Here is a 12,148-nt window from a genome sequence, read left to right as displayed (position 1 = left end):
GCAGGAATTGCCCATGTTCAAAAGCTCTTAATCCAAACATTGACTGAGTTTCACCAAAATCAAAGTACACAGCTGGTTTATTAAATCATCAGAAAGTTTAAACCAAAGTTGTGCCTGATAAAAAGATCATTTCTCTCTGGGCTGTATGAAACTTCAGTCTTCAAGTATATTTTGTGGCTTTGTATTCTCTATTTGAGGCTTTTGTCTTACATATGTAAGATTTTGAAAACTAGTTCTAACTGGGCATCTTTCCATAGTGACATCTGCCCTCTGTAAGCCTTTGTGCTTTTATTCCATAAGTTCTAAATAAAAATGTTTTTGGCCATTGAGCTGAAACTTTGAAAATTTTTTTTTCAGTGAGGAAGCTCGAAGTTTGATGAGAAAACAACTTATTTATATTGCCAGGTCCGAGACAGCTCCCCTCTCTGGTTCCCTCCTCTAACCGCCCAGCAGGGCAGCAAGGATTACTCAGGGCTAGCAGGAGAGAGAGAGTATTATTTGCTTCTTATATTCCAAGCAGAGTTGATATTTCAGTTATTGCCCATTTCATTTTACTTAGATTCTGTATACTTTTAAATCTTATAAAATATTATGATCTATAAATAACATTTTTTCTAAATTTGTGAAAATCAAATGTGCCACTTACTCATTTCTTCCAAATTGTACTGACAACATTAAATTAGATTTGGCCTGAGGATGCCTTCACACTGAGTCCTTGGTGAAAACTACAATACAATTTAGTAGTTTGACTGACAGCCTTTTTTCTTGAATAGCTGCTTAGCTTGTCCTTTGCAGAGTTGTCATGAATTAAGTTTCCTTTGTAAACAATGAAAGGGTTTTTTGCCTCATTTCAGTTCATAAGTAGTGCCCCATGGCACTGCACACAATAACTCTTTGGACATTTTTTGATTGTAAGGGCTGCCAGGGAATCTACTCTTTTGTTATTGTTTTTTTTAATTTTTGTTTTCCTGCCTGTTCAGATAAATTCTACTGAATTTAAATTAAAGTTTTTTTTTCCTTTGGAAATCAACTATGGGATACAAACCAAGAGCTTATTCATCTTAAAATAATGAGGAGGGTGTGATTTATGTTGATTCTCTATTTCCATTTTTAAAACATTACAGATTGGGAGTCTGGGTAGAGCTGACCAGAGTTGGCACTGCTTAAACAGCCCTGCACTCAGCTGTGGGACAGGCACAGAACTACCTTCTGGGTGGGTCACTGGTTTGATATAAGGAAATTCCCCCACTCAATCCCATACCACTCTAGTAGTTAGGACCCAGCTCTCCCATAATGTCCCTGATCACTATTGCAGCATAGGAAGTGTGCACACTTTGCAGTCTCCTGGGGGGTTGGAAAGCTAAGCTATTGCTCTGAGAGGGTATAGGAGCCTGGCCACAGTGAACTTTTCTGCCCAGTGGCAGACCTGCTCACCCAGGTAACACCAAGCTGGCCTCCTCCTCCTAACACCTCAGAGTCACCCTCCTCACTTTTGTGCCTGAGATTCCCAGAGGCAGAAGCCAGAGCTCACCTCCTGAGGATGCTGTGGACCCCACTCAGGTCAACCAGCCTGAACCCTACCTCTCAGCCTGGCAGTGGCCTTTGTGGCTCCCAAAGCCAGGCACTCTCTCCCCTCCACAAGTACAGACAAGCACATGCTGCTGAGAGCTGCAGGTAGAAAAGGATCAAACTAGGCCTGGAGACAAGTTTGTGCAAGGCAGACAGAGGCATCAGGATTGGAAACGGGTGTTGGGAGCAAAGGGGCACACACACACCGAATAGCACTTAAATACTGTCCCTGTCCCCAACCCCACACCTCTCCATGTCCCATGCACCTGGCATACTGGCCAAAACAGGTGACTTTTAGTGCATCTCCTGGACAAACTTCAGGGTTCTCAAGGGGCATGGTCAGCTGTTTCTTCTTTTACCCTTGTTCATTCTGGAGACCTGAGCAGACGGGAAGCTCCTTTTATTTCTGATCCCTTCTCTAGGGGCTGAGTTCATGGCCAACTTTGGCAAAAGCCACAAGCTTGACATAGAAGATAGAACATGATCCTGTTAGAGAGTCCCATCCCCTGCTACTGGTCTGCATGACCAAATAACACCCTCCAACCCCAACACTGTCTTCACCCTCTTCCCTGTTAATGACCTAAGTAGTCTGCCCTCCATGGGGGTTCACCTAGACTAAGTGGGAACATGTCCCAGGGTCAGGAGGGTGGTGACTCCATCTGTGCCCAAAGCCTTCTCATAACTATAGGGACAAGGAGGAGAGCCAATGAGGATAGCACAGGGGAGGAATCACAACTCCTCTCTCATCATGCGCTGCCTGGCTACTGGTGGCAGGGCAAACATGGGTGGCCTAGTGAGCACCTGTAAAGGTGGGTGCCAGATCCCTGCCAACAGACATCTCTCAGACCTCGACCCCCATGCCTTGCGGCTACATACAGGAGGCTGAGGTGGTGGAGGGAGGGCTGCCCACAAAGCCTGAAGGAACTACAAGAGAATGTGTTGTGAGCTATCTGCCCCTCTTTGCTGGCCTTGTCTGGACTTAGAGGGCTGCAGGTTGCTTTCCAAGCTCAGGATGCCTTACTCCAATCCCACTATCTTCACTTGTCCACAAGATTTTTATTAATGGCAGGTTTCTTTCTAGATTATTTGGGATAATTCTGGTGAGACCTCATTAATCTTCCACAGTCTGGTTTCAACTGCGCTCACAAATTTTTCTAACTTTGTTAAAAATTTTCAGGAAGCACACCTGTAATCCTAGTGTCTTGGAAGGCTGATGCAGGAGAATCACAAGTTCAAAGCCAGCCTCAGCAACTAAAAGAGTCCATAAGCAATGTAGGGAGGCCTTATCATAAAATAATATAGAAAAAAACAATCTGGGATGTGGCTTAGTGTCAAAGAACCTGTTGGGTCAATACCTGGTACAAACAAATAAACAAACAAAAAATATTTGAACATTGTCTATGGATAAAGTGTTGGATGGGGAGATTTTGACTTCAGGGTCATGTGGGATCTTCTTCACAAACTATGTTAACCTACTACCTAACAACACTTTCCACATTCCAGATGCAACCAAGTTCAATGTCCAAAACCAGGAGCCTGGAGATGGTAACCACAGGACCTGATTTCATTCCAAAGGCCTAATTCCAGGGGGAATCCAGGTTTAGAAATGAGTCTAAATTTGATCCTTCTATCACAGGTTAACTTGAAAGGGTGTGATAATGGGGGTTGGTCTACTTGCATTCCACCTCAGATTCCCCAGGGCATTGATGACCTCAAGGAACAAGGTTCTTCAGTCCAGGGACTTGACCTTCCACAGATGGCTGGCCTGACTATAGCCTGATGGATGTCATTCCTCTGCAAGAGAGTCACGACAGGAGTCTTTTTGCCCTACTTGCATGTGCTTCAGCCACAGAACTGTTTTTACCAGACTTACCTGGTCCCAGGCATGCAGGGTGGATTTTAACTTGTGCCATAGAGGGGTACATTGAGGCACATGGTCAGTGAGTGGCAGAAACAGGGAGACACTAGACCCAATGCAGTACCTCCAAGAGGCAGCACCTCTTGGGCTTCAGCAGTGGGAAGTTCTTGGCATGCATTGCCCAGGAAGCTCAGCACCCTGTGGAGTGAGCACAACATTGGAAGGAGAAGGTGCTGGCAGATGTAAAAATGAGTAATGTGAGGGGCGTTCTCTTACCTCTGTGAGCTCCAGTGTCTGTGTGGGTGTCATGGAATTCCCCTTTTGTAGACCAAGTAATAAATGCTTCTTTGAAGGAGCAGTGTATGGGGACATCGTATAACCTTCAGGTGGCTGTTGCATGAGAGGACTCTGCAACTGCCCACTTTTACCTCCCGAACTCAAACCTGATCCTGGCTCTCTTAGTACCCAGGTATGTCGAATATTATACTATCCTTCTCTTGATGTCCTTTTCCTTGACTTCACTACCTGGTAGTACCTAGCATGAGATATCATAAGGCAGAGACTCTGCTGACTGTTATTACTTGAGGTCCCAGGAACCCTGTCCTCTGCTGGCACCTAGTGGGAAACTTGAGTTCCAAGGTCTTGAGTCAGACAAATGCAGGGTCTCTTTTCCTTCCTGCTCCCCTCCCCAACCTCTCTGTTTATTCTCTCCTCTTCCCTTCCACTCCACCCAGGCTGCCATCTACCAGATGTGGCTGGCCTGGGGGCTGGATTATCTCCCTCCCTATCTGCCTGTAACCAGAAAAAAGACAGTCATCATGGGGATGGCTAGACCTGATGGTGTCTTAGGGCAGGGCCTGGGGCTGAGACTATAAGAACCAGACTATTGTGGTTGTTCTGAGGGGATCTTATACAGCAGAGTGCTAGGAGTTCCCCACAGGTCAGAGTAGACAGAACTGGAGGGCCAGGAGACCCCTTGACTCCAGGACCCTCCAGTTATGCCTAAGCTGTGTATCTCTAGGGATGTAGGCTCCTGTTGCAGTGAAAAGAAGAAGGGTGGGTCCACTTGGCTGGCAGTATCCCAGTGGGCACTTGGTACATAGCACTGGTGTAATGAGGATGGGCACAATTGGGTCTGACTTGGATATCAGGGGCTGGTATGGCTAGTAGGGTCAGCGGGGCCCTCAAATCTAGCTGACACATTGTCAGCCCTGCTGGGTTGGGAGGTGGTGCCCTGTGTGGGGAGACCACTGGCCATTTTCCCATGATCAAAGTGCAGCTACCCTCCTGTGGCAGTCATTTTTTGGCACTGGCAAGGAGTCCCGTGTTTGATGGTCCATGTGGCTGATTGTATGTCCTGAGTTTCAGGCTTTGGGCCCCTAAAGAGCTGAGAAGCCCTTAAATAGGGGAGTGGCCTGGGGCCTACATTTATGTATCTGGACATGGAGATGCTCTGCTGCCCCAACTTCTCAGATTTCAGGATGAGGCAGCCACAGTTTCCGAACATTCTTTCTCCCACACCCCCAGGACCTCTCCCACTGTTGCAGTTACCATTTCCTGGTGTCTGAAGACAAGTCATTATAAGGCTCTCCGTCTTCTCATATGGGCTGACCCCCTGGTACCAGAATCACCTTCCTCTCACACATTCCATTGCTGGTGCCCAGGGGACCAAGGAAGCTGCAAAGACAAATATGGCCAGGGTGGGTGGATCCTCTATATGCTGAAGGGGCAGCCTTGTTCTGAGAGGCTGAAAGGGGTTAGAACTCATCCCTGTATTTTTTTTCCCTAAACCACTTTGATGTTCTTGAAAGGACAACTGCCTTGGAGGGCAGGGATTCAGCTGTCACATTTGGATAGAGAACTGCCTATCAGCTGGAGTTCCAGAGCCACAGAGGAGAAAACAGATTGAAGAGCCCTGTGCTAGGTGATTCCAACCACTGAGAAGGGATACTAAGGCTGGTGAGAAAGAAGGTCAGTGGCTTCTCTGAACACCATCCTCAGACACTTGATGGGAGGGGTCAAAACGAGAGGCAGAGCTCCTAGGTAGCAACAGGTTCTCATCCACATGTTGACGCTGTGCTGGCAGCTAAAGGGATAGACAGAGCACAAAGGGTGATAAAGACCCAAACCACAGTGGAATGATCTTGAGGTCAGAAGTGGCTTCTGGGCTCATTGGCCAATTACTTGTCTTAAACAGAGACTGAAACCTATGTTATTTTCCAGGCCCCGATCTATACATATTCCCATATCCACCACCAAGTTTTGATGAGCAGAAGTGACCCAGTGAGCCCAGGACACAAAATGCATTAGCCAAGATACTCAGGCAGCATTCAGGAGAGAACATGCCATACAAGGGTGAGGATGAGGCCTTCATCTAAAAGGGGGAAGGGGGCAGTCAAATTTAAGAAATAAGAAAATGGGACTTAAAAAATTATTAGTCAAACCAGATGTTATGGTGCATTCCTTTAATCCCAACAATTCAGGGGCTGAGTCAGGAAGTTGCTGAGTTCTAGGGCAGCATCCCAAAAGTGAGAACCTGTCTTAAAACGAAAAGTAAAAAGCCTTCTGTAAAGCTCAGTGGAGAGCACCTTTGGATCTGTCTTCTGGTGGGAGAGATATTTGCAGCAGATACTTGTTATTATTCCAAATTTGCATAATGTCAGGCTCCACACATCACCATGAACAAATGAACTTCTTTTTTGACCTCTTATCAAAGAGCAGGGAAGATGTGTGAACAGAGACTAGAAACTATAAGAATTTATGTACAAGTTGGAGGTAAAAGGAAGGTCATAGAGGCAAAAAATGTGAGGGAATAGGAAGCCCCTCCAGCTAGCAATGAACTTCCTAGTCAGGCGGAAGGCTAGGAAACTGCCCAGAGCTCGGATCAATGAGGTTATCATAAAAACAGAGTGTGGGTTTTTTAGGGGTATAGAGTCAGGCACTCACGAAGATCTCCTCTGTGCTCTAGAGTGGATGTTTTAGATCCACAGTGTTTAATGCTGGGCTGCAGGCTTGAACCCAAGTTCTGGAATAGGCATTCCAAAACCAGCTTTCCCTCCATTCCTAGCAGTGCAGGTTCTAAGAACACTGCAGGCTTGAGATGAGAGCTGGCAAATTCTGAAGTGAAATCTTATACGCAACCCACCTGTGAGGAAGTCCAAGTGAGTCCTGAAGACTCTAAATCCTTGCAGTTCACCATAGGAAAGTCTGGCCACCTGTTGAGTGACGTGCCCAAGTGGATGTGGGGTGATATCATACACACAAGACCAGGCAGCCCATTGTTGATGGGTTGGTGTGTTTAAGCCCATACCCTGGGCTGAGCTTCCTGGATGGGTTACCCAAAATCAATATGTTATGCTGTCACTGCCTACCAGGGCCCCTATATATGGACTGAGAGGTGGCTCTAGAACTGCTGGGAGACTTGGTCCCTGTGCCTGCTGTGTACCCCAAGTGGTGGGAACTGGAATTGAGGCAATGCTGCCATTCTGATGCAGGTCCCTAGAAGCAGAAAGCAGCCCATGTTAATGTTCCAAAAATCTGGGGAGAGGCAGGAAGGAACTATGAGAGGACAGCCTAATAAGGAGGGTGGTATCCATAGGTTCCTCTGGTGCTGCAGGCTTTAACAATGATGGTGGAGACACTCTGCATGCCAGGTGGAAGGCCAGTACATAGTCCATAACTGGGATCGCTATAAGCAGGGCAGCATTGCGAAGGCAGATTCTCCATTGATCACCAGGAGGACCCCCGGATGAGAGCTGAGGTGTGGTTAGTGGGACAAAGGACTGGTTCAAATGGGGGTTGGGGTGGGAGACCAGAGGTGTTGAGGAACCAGTAGAGGCTGATGCCTTTGATGGCTGCCTATGCTGCCTAAGGTTGTGGACCAGGGGCATGGGCAGGAGCTGTCCTTGGAGGGTCCTCAGGCTGCACAGTGGGATGGTGATTCAGGTAAGCAGAGGACTTGGCTGTGTTGGTGGGAGAGATACTTGCAGTAGTTAAGTTCTGGCCAAGGCTATTGGGGTGCAGTTGAAATGGACTAGAGTAGGGCTTGGAAAGTAATGAAGAGAAGGAGAAAGAGGCAGAAAAAGATGAGAAGCAAGCTTAGGAGTAAAAGGAAGAGAAGCAAGAGAAGGACCAGGAGGAGCAGAAGGAGTAGGACCATTATGAGGTGGAACAATGGATGAGGAGGAAGAGGAGAAGGGGAATCAATGAACATGGGGTTTGGGGATTTCTTTCTCAATAGGCTTGGAGGGGAAAGGGACCAGGATATGAGGTGTGGGAAGGTGAAAATGAGAGATGCCACAGCTCACCTAAAGTGAGGAGGGGAGTGAAACAAAGTAGGGGTAAGTCCAACATTGGGACTGGGCCTCATGGGAGAAAAAGGATGGTGGTATGAAGCAGGGGAATCAAGGAAGGGAGTCCCCACTCATTATTACTTGGTGAGGGGGAAGGTAGATGGACAGACAGGTTCAGGGTAGAGACAGGTTCCAGGGATTCTGGAACTCCCACTGATTGCAGCAAGAATAGCTGGTATGTGGGAGGGGTCTTTGGGTGGGATCAGTGTGTTAGCATTCCCAGTATGGGCCCCAGGTGGGGCACAAGAATTGACAAGCACACTTGTGGTGGAAGCCTCCAGAACTTCATTTTTCCCCTCCAAGGCCTCCATATCATCCTCCACTTCTTCTTCTTTGCACCTGGAACCTCCCTCAGCAGGATGCCTAGGTCTTCCTCCAGACACAGGAGAGGCCTCTTAGCAGGTGAGAGCAGCCCACCTGGATAACAGTGTAGCCACAGTGACAGAGCTATAGGCATTGCCCTCTTTCTCTTTTCGGGCTTCCAGGTAGCAGTTCTGGCTGGAGGACAGCTCTCGGTTGGACCACAGGAATGCTTTTTGGCCACTCACTCCCTTGCATGAGGCCAGGGAGCCTGGAGAGCTGGGCAGATGATGTTTGTCCTGTCTTCCCTTGGCCCACGTTTCTGGAAGTGAGGGACACTTGGGGCCTGGCTTCGGGAGCACTGCTGCCTCTGCATCAGCCTGAGCCATGGGCAGCCCTCCTGCAGCAGGTCTATGGGAGCTGCAGATGACAAGAGAAGATCTTGGGAAAGTCCTGGGCCTTCTCTTGAAAGGTATTTCCCTCCCCAGGCACAGGACTGGGTTCCAGAGAACTGAGGTCTCCTTGGGTTCCACAGACTTTACTGATGTTTCTTTCTCTATTCTCAGGGCACCCGGTTCCAGATCCTCCTGCCTATCTGTTTTTGGGGGATACTCCTTCTCCTCCTCCTGGTGGACCACTAATCCTTCAGGCTACCCTTCGATTGTCTGTTATGCTTCTTCTGAATAATGAATAGGGTATTGAGCAGGTGTTATGGTCTGCACAGCCCAATGGACTTGCTCAACTAAGTCAGCAGTACTGGTCGGCAGTGGCAAAATTCTGGAAGGTCCAAATATCCGCGAGTTGGTGTAAGACAGCACTGGCTTTATTGGGGAGACATCCCAGGAAACCAGCAGCAGGATCCCCTGAGAGGAGGACAGCACTTGCAGGAGAGGACCTCTGAGGCAGCCAGCTGATCCAGGCCTGTGAAGACAGTGATCCTGGCAGAAGTGCTGGAGGCAATGCTAATGGCTGGTGCTGGAGCAGCAGGGTGATCCTGCTAAGGAGCAGAAACATTGAGGATCAGGCATGCCTTATCACCCAAAAGGGTTGGGCTGTGCAGCCTGCGAATGCACTTGCTCAGAAGATTGACCATTTAGAAAAGCTGGTGACTTCCCAGTAGACACCAGTGACAAGACCAAAGGAGCACAGATGGGACACCAGCTCCTCTGGAGAACTAAGGTGCACTGTTGAGTGTACCTATTGTAATGTCTGCCTTAATGCATGATGAAGAATGTGCTTGGGGCCAAGTCAGGTTTCTCAAAGGAAGGGCTCCAGGATAAGGAGCAAGGCCCAATGTCCATTGCTAGTCTGAGTTTAGAGCTCCTCAGGACTCTGTGTTGCTTCTTTTCTCACCAAATTCTTCTCATCTTTGAATTCAGAGTCTTACTCTGAGGCTGCTTTCCTATTGGTTATTTAGACATTATAGCACATCACTCCAAATAATACCCTGTATGGATTCTGCTTGACATGACTGTAGTCATCTGAATTCATCAATTACCCATCAAAACTGTCATCAATTACTCCAGAACAGCTCTACTCAGGTATTCCTCAATAATTTCCAGCATACAACAATTTTAAAAAACCATTAGAATGGACTGTGGAACATTCCAGCAGGAATATGGAGCCAGTAATGGTGCGTGATTCTGATATTAGCTTCAGGAAAAATTTGTACATTTTGATTTGGATATAGTCCCTTTATTCTAACCAATATATATACATATCTTTCTTTCTGAACAATATTGATGGAATCCAATATTCTTGCTGTTGCCTAGGACCACATTTCTCAGAGGTCTCAATCCATATTAGGCTGGCTGCTCTGTTCTGGGCCCAAGTTGATGCAGAACACCTCATGCTTCAGAGGTCTCAATCTATGGGAAGCCAGCTCCATCATTCTGGTTGTGAGATGAGGCAGAACATCATGGAAGAAGGGCATTTTGCAGGAAGCTTCTAAACTCACGGGTGCTATGAAGTAGAAAGAAAGGAGGACCAAATGACAAAATATAATCTCCAGGGACAGACCCCCAGTGACCTACTTTGTCCATCCATGCCCCACCTTCTCCATTTACCACCCAATGCAGTACTTCTTTAAAATTATTAATCCACCCAATGGATTTATTCATAGATTAGGGCAACAATCTCATAATGTAATAATTTCAACTCTGAGCACTCTTGCATTATCTCCCTTGAGCTTCTAAAGTACAACTCCAAAATTTCATATGCCACCCATGATCCACAAAGGAGATGAACATCTCACCATGGAAAATACATTCATTGAATCTCTAGGAGAGGCTCAAATATAAACAGATCTACCATTGCCTAAAACTGCAATTCCAAAGTCTCTTCTGAGATTCTAATTAAACTCTTGGTTATTAGCTTCTATAGGAATCAAAATTGATTTATGTGTATCCAATATAGAGTCCATGGAGTAAGTATGTCCTTTCCAAAGTAAGAAGTAGGCACACGGAAAGAAGAGATGACTATGAATCAAGACTGAAATCCAGCTGGGCTAACAAGTCCTCTGTCCCCATGCTCAGCATCGGGGAACATGTTGTACACAGTGGGCTCTGAAGGATTTGGGCAGCCTCGTCCCTTGACCTGTCACATAGACTGGCTCTATCCTCAGCCAGCAACATTCCCTAACAGATGTTCTCTGTATTGTATCTTTTCATCCCAGGGGTCACTACTGCAGCTTCAACTTCCTTCTACAGCTGCACTCATGACCCTCTCAGGGCCTACCTACTTGGATTCTCACTTTGTTATACTTTGACCTGCCAGGCCTTCCTTTAAAATGTTGGAAGTCTTCATGACCACCTAACTCCAGCATCCTGTATTCCTGCACCACGTGGTTGAAGGCAATGTCTGCCACCATCTCAAGCAGTAGCCAAGTGTCTGGGGACCATGGCTGAGGCAACATTTGAGTGGCTGATTGAGCGTGGAGAAAAAAAGTCCTGGTTTCTCTTCTCAATGAAATTTGTACTTTTATATAGCCTCTGAACATGAGTTGTGCAATCTTGACAATTCTTGAAATGACCTTAAGCCACCCCTCTAATGTGTCTGCGTAAATTTCTTTATTATCTCTTTCATGACGGAAATGCATTAAAAACTGCAACTTCCTGAGGCCTAGATTTACTCCACCTTTTATGACCAAAATGCAAGTTTACACCCTTCCTTCTGCTCTACCTTATCAGAGTAAACCTGGATAAAGCTGCTAAAAATATTCAGATCACTGCCTGAATCCTGTGCTTCCTTGAAATTTCCTCCACCAAATTAGTGAGTACATAATCTCTAAATCCAGCCACACAAATGTGACAGGACATGTGCATAATGTGAACGATATTTATGCTAGAATGTAACATAAATGTCTTCTAGTTCCTCTTCCAATAGAATCCTCCTCCTGCGCAACTTCATGAGCACAGTCTTTTCTATCAACTGTCCTATCAGCATTTTGATCTTCAGAGCATCGACCAGAATCACATGATAAGCTTTTCTTACAATGTTCAAAGCTTTTCCAACTTATATTTCTAAACTATTCAATACTTCTATCCCAAATACCAAAAGTCTCCACAAGTTCCTGAACCACAGAGTCTGACAAGTCACTGCAAGCAACTCACCTTTTGGCATCTGTTTCTTTTCTAGTCAGCTATGATGGCAAGAATAATTAGAGGAAAAGTTTCTTATTATTTCACAGGTACTCCATAGTTAGCTGTGTTCATAACTCAGATGTAAGAAGATGTAAGAAGAGTCTGGTGAAGAAACAACTCAGAACATGGCCACTAGGAAGCAGAGAGAGAGCAACTCACCAGGCACAAAATATAAACCACAAAGCCATGTTCTCATGGAACTACTTCTAGTCAACTACTACCTGCCTAACTTAGCTCCCGTTTAATCATATGAATGAATTAAGAAACTGTTCATTCAAGGCTCCTGAAATTATGATTTCACCTCAAAAACTTTCTTGCATTGTCTCACACAGGAGCTTCTAGGGGACACCTCATATTGAAATCTGTAAGACCTTATAGTGTCCCGTTCAAATATAATTTGTCCTGTGATGCAAAGACTCCATGAACTC

The sequence above is a fragment of the Spermophilus citellus genome (genome assembly GCF_964194105.1).
Source record: "Spermophilus citellus genome assembly, contig: SCAFFOLD_460, whole genome shotgun sequence".
NCBI lineage: Eukaryota > Metazoa > Chordata > Mammalia > Rodentia > Sciuridae > Spermophilus > Spermophilus citellus.
This window is presented reverse-complemented; position numbering follows the sequence as displayed.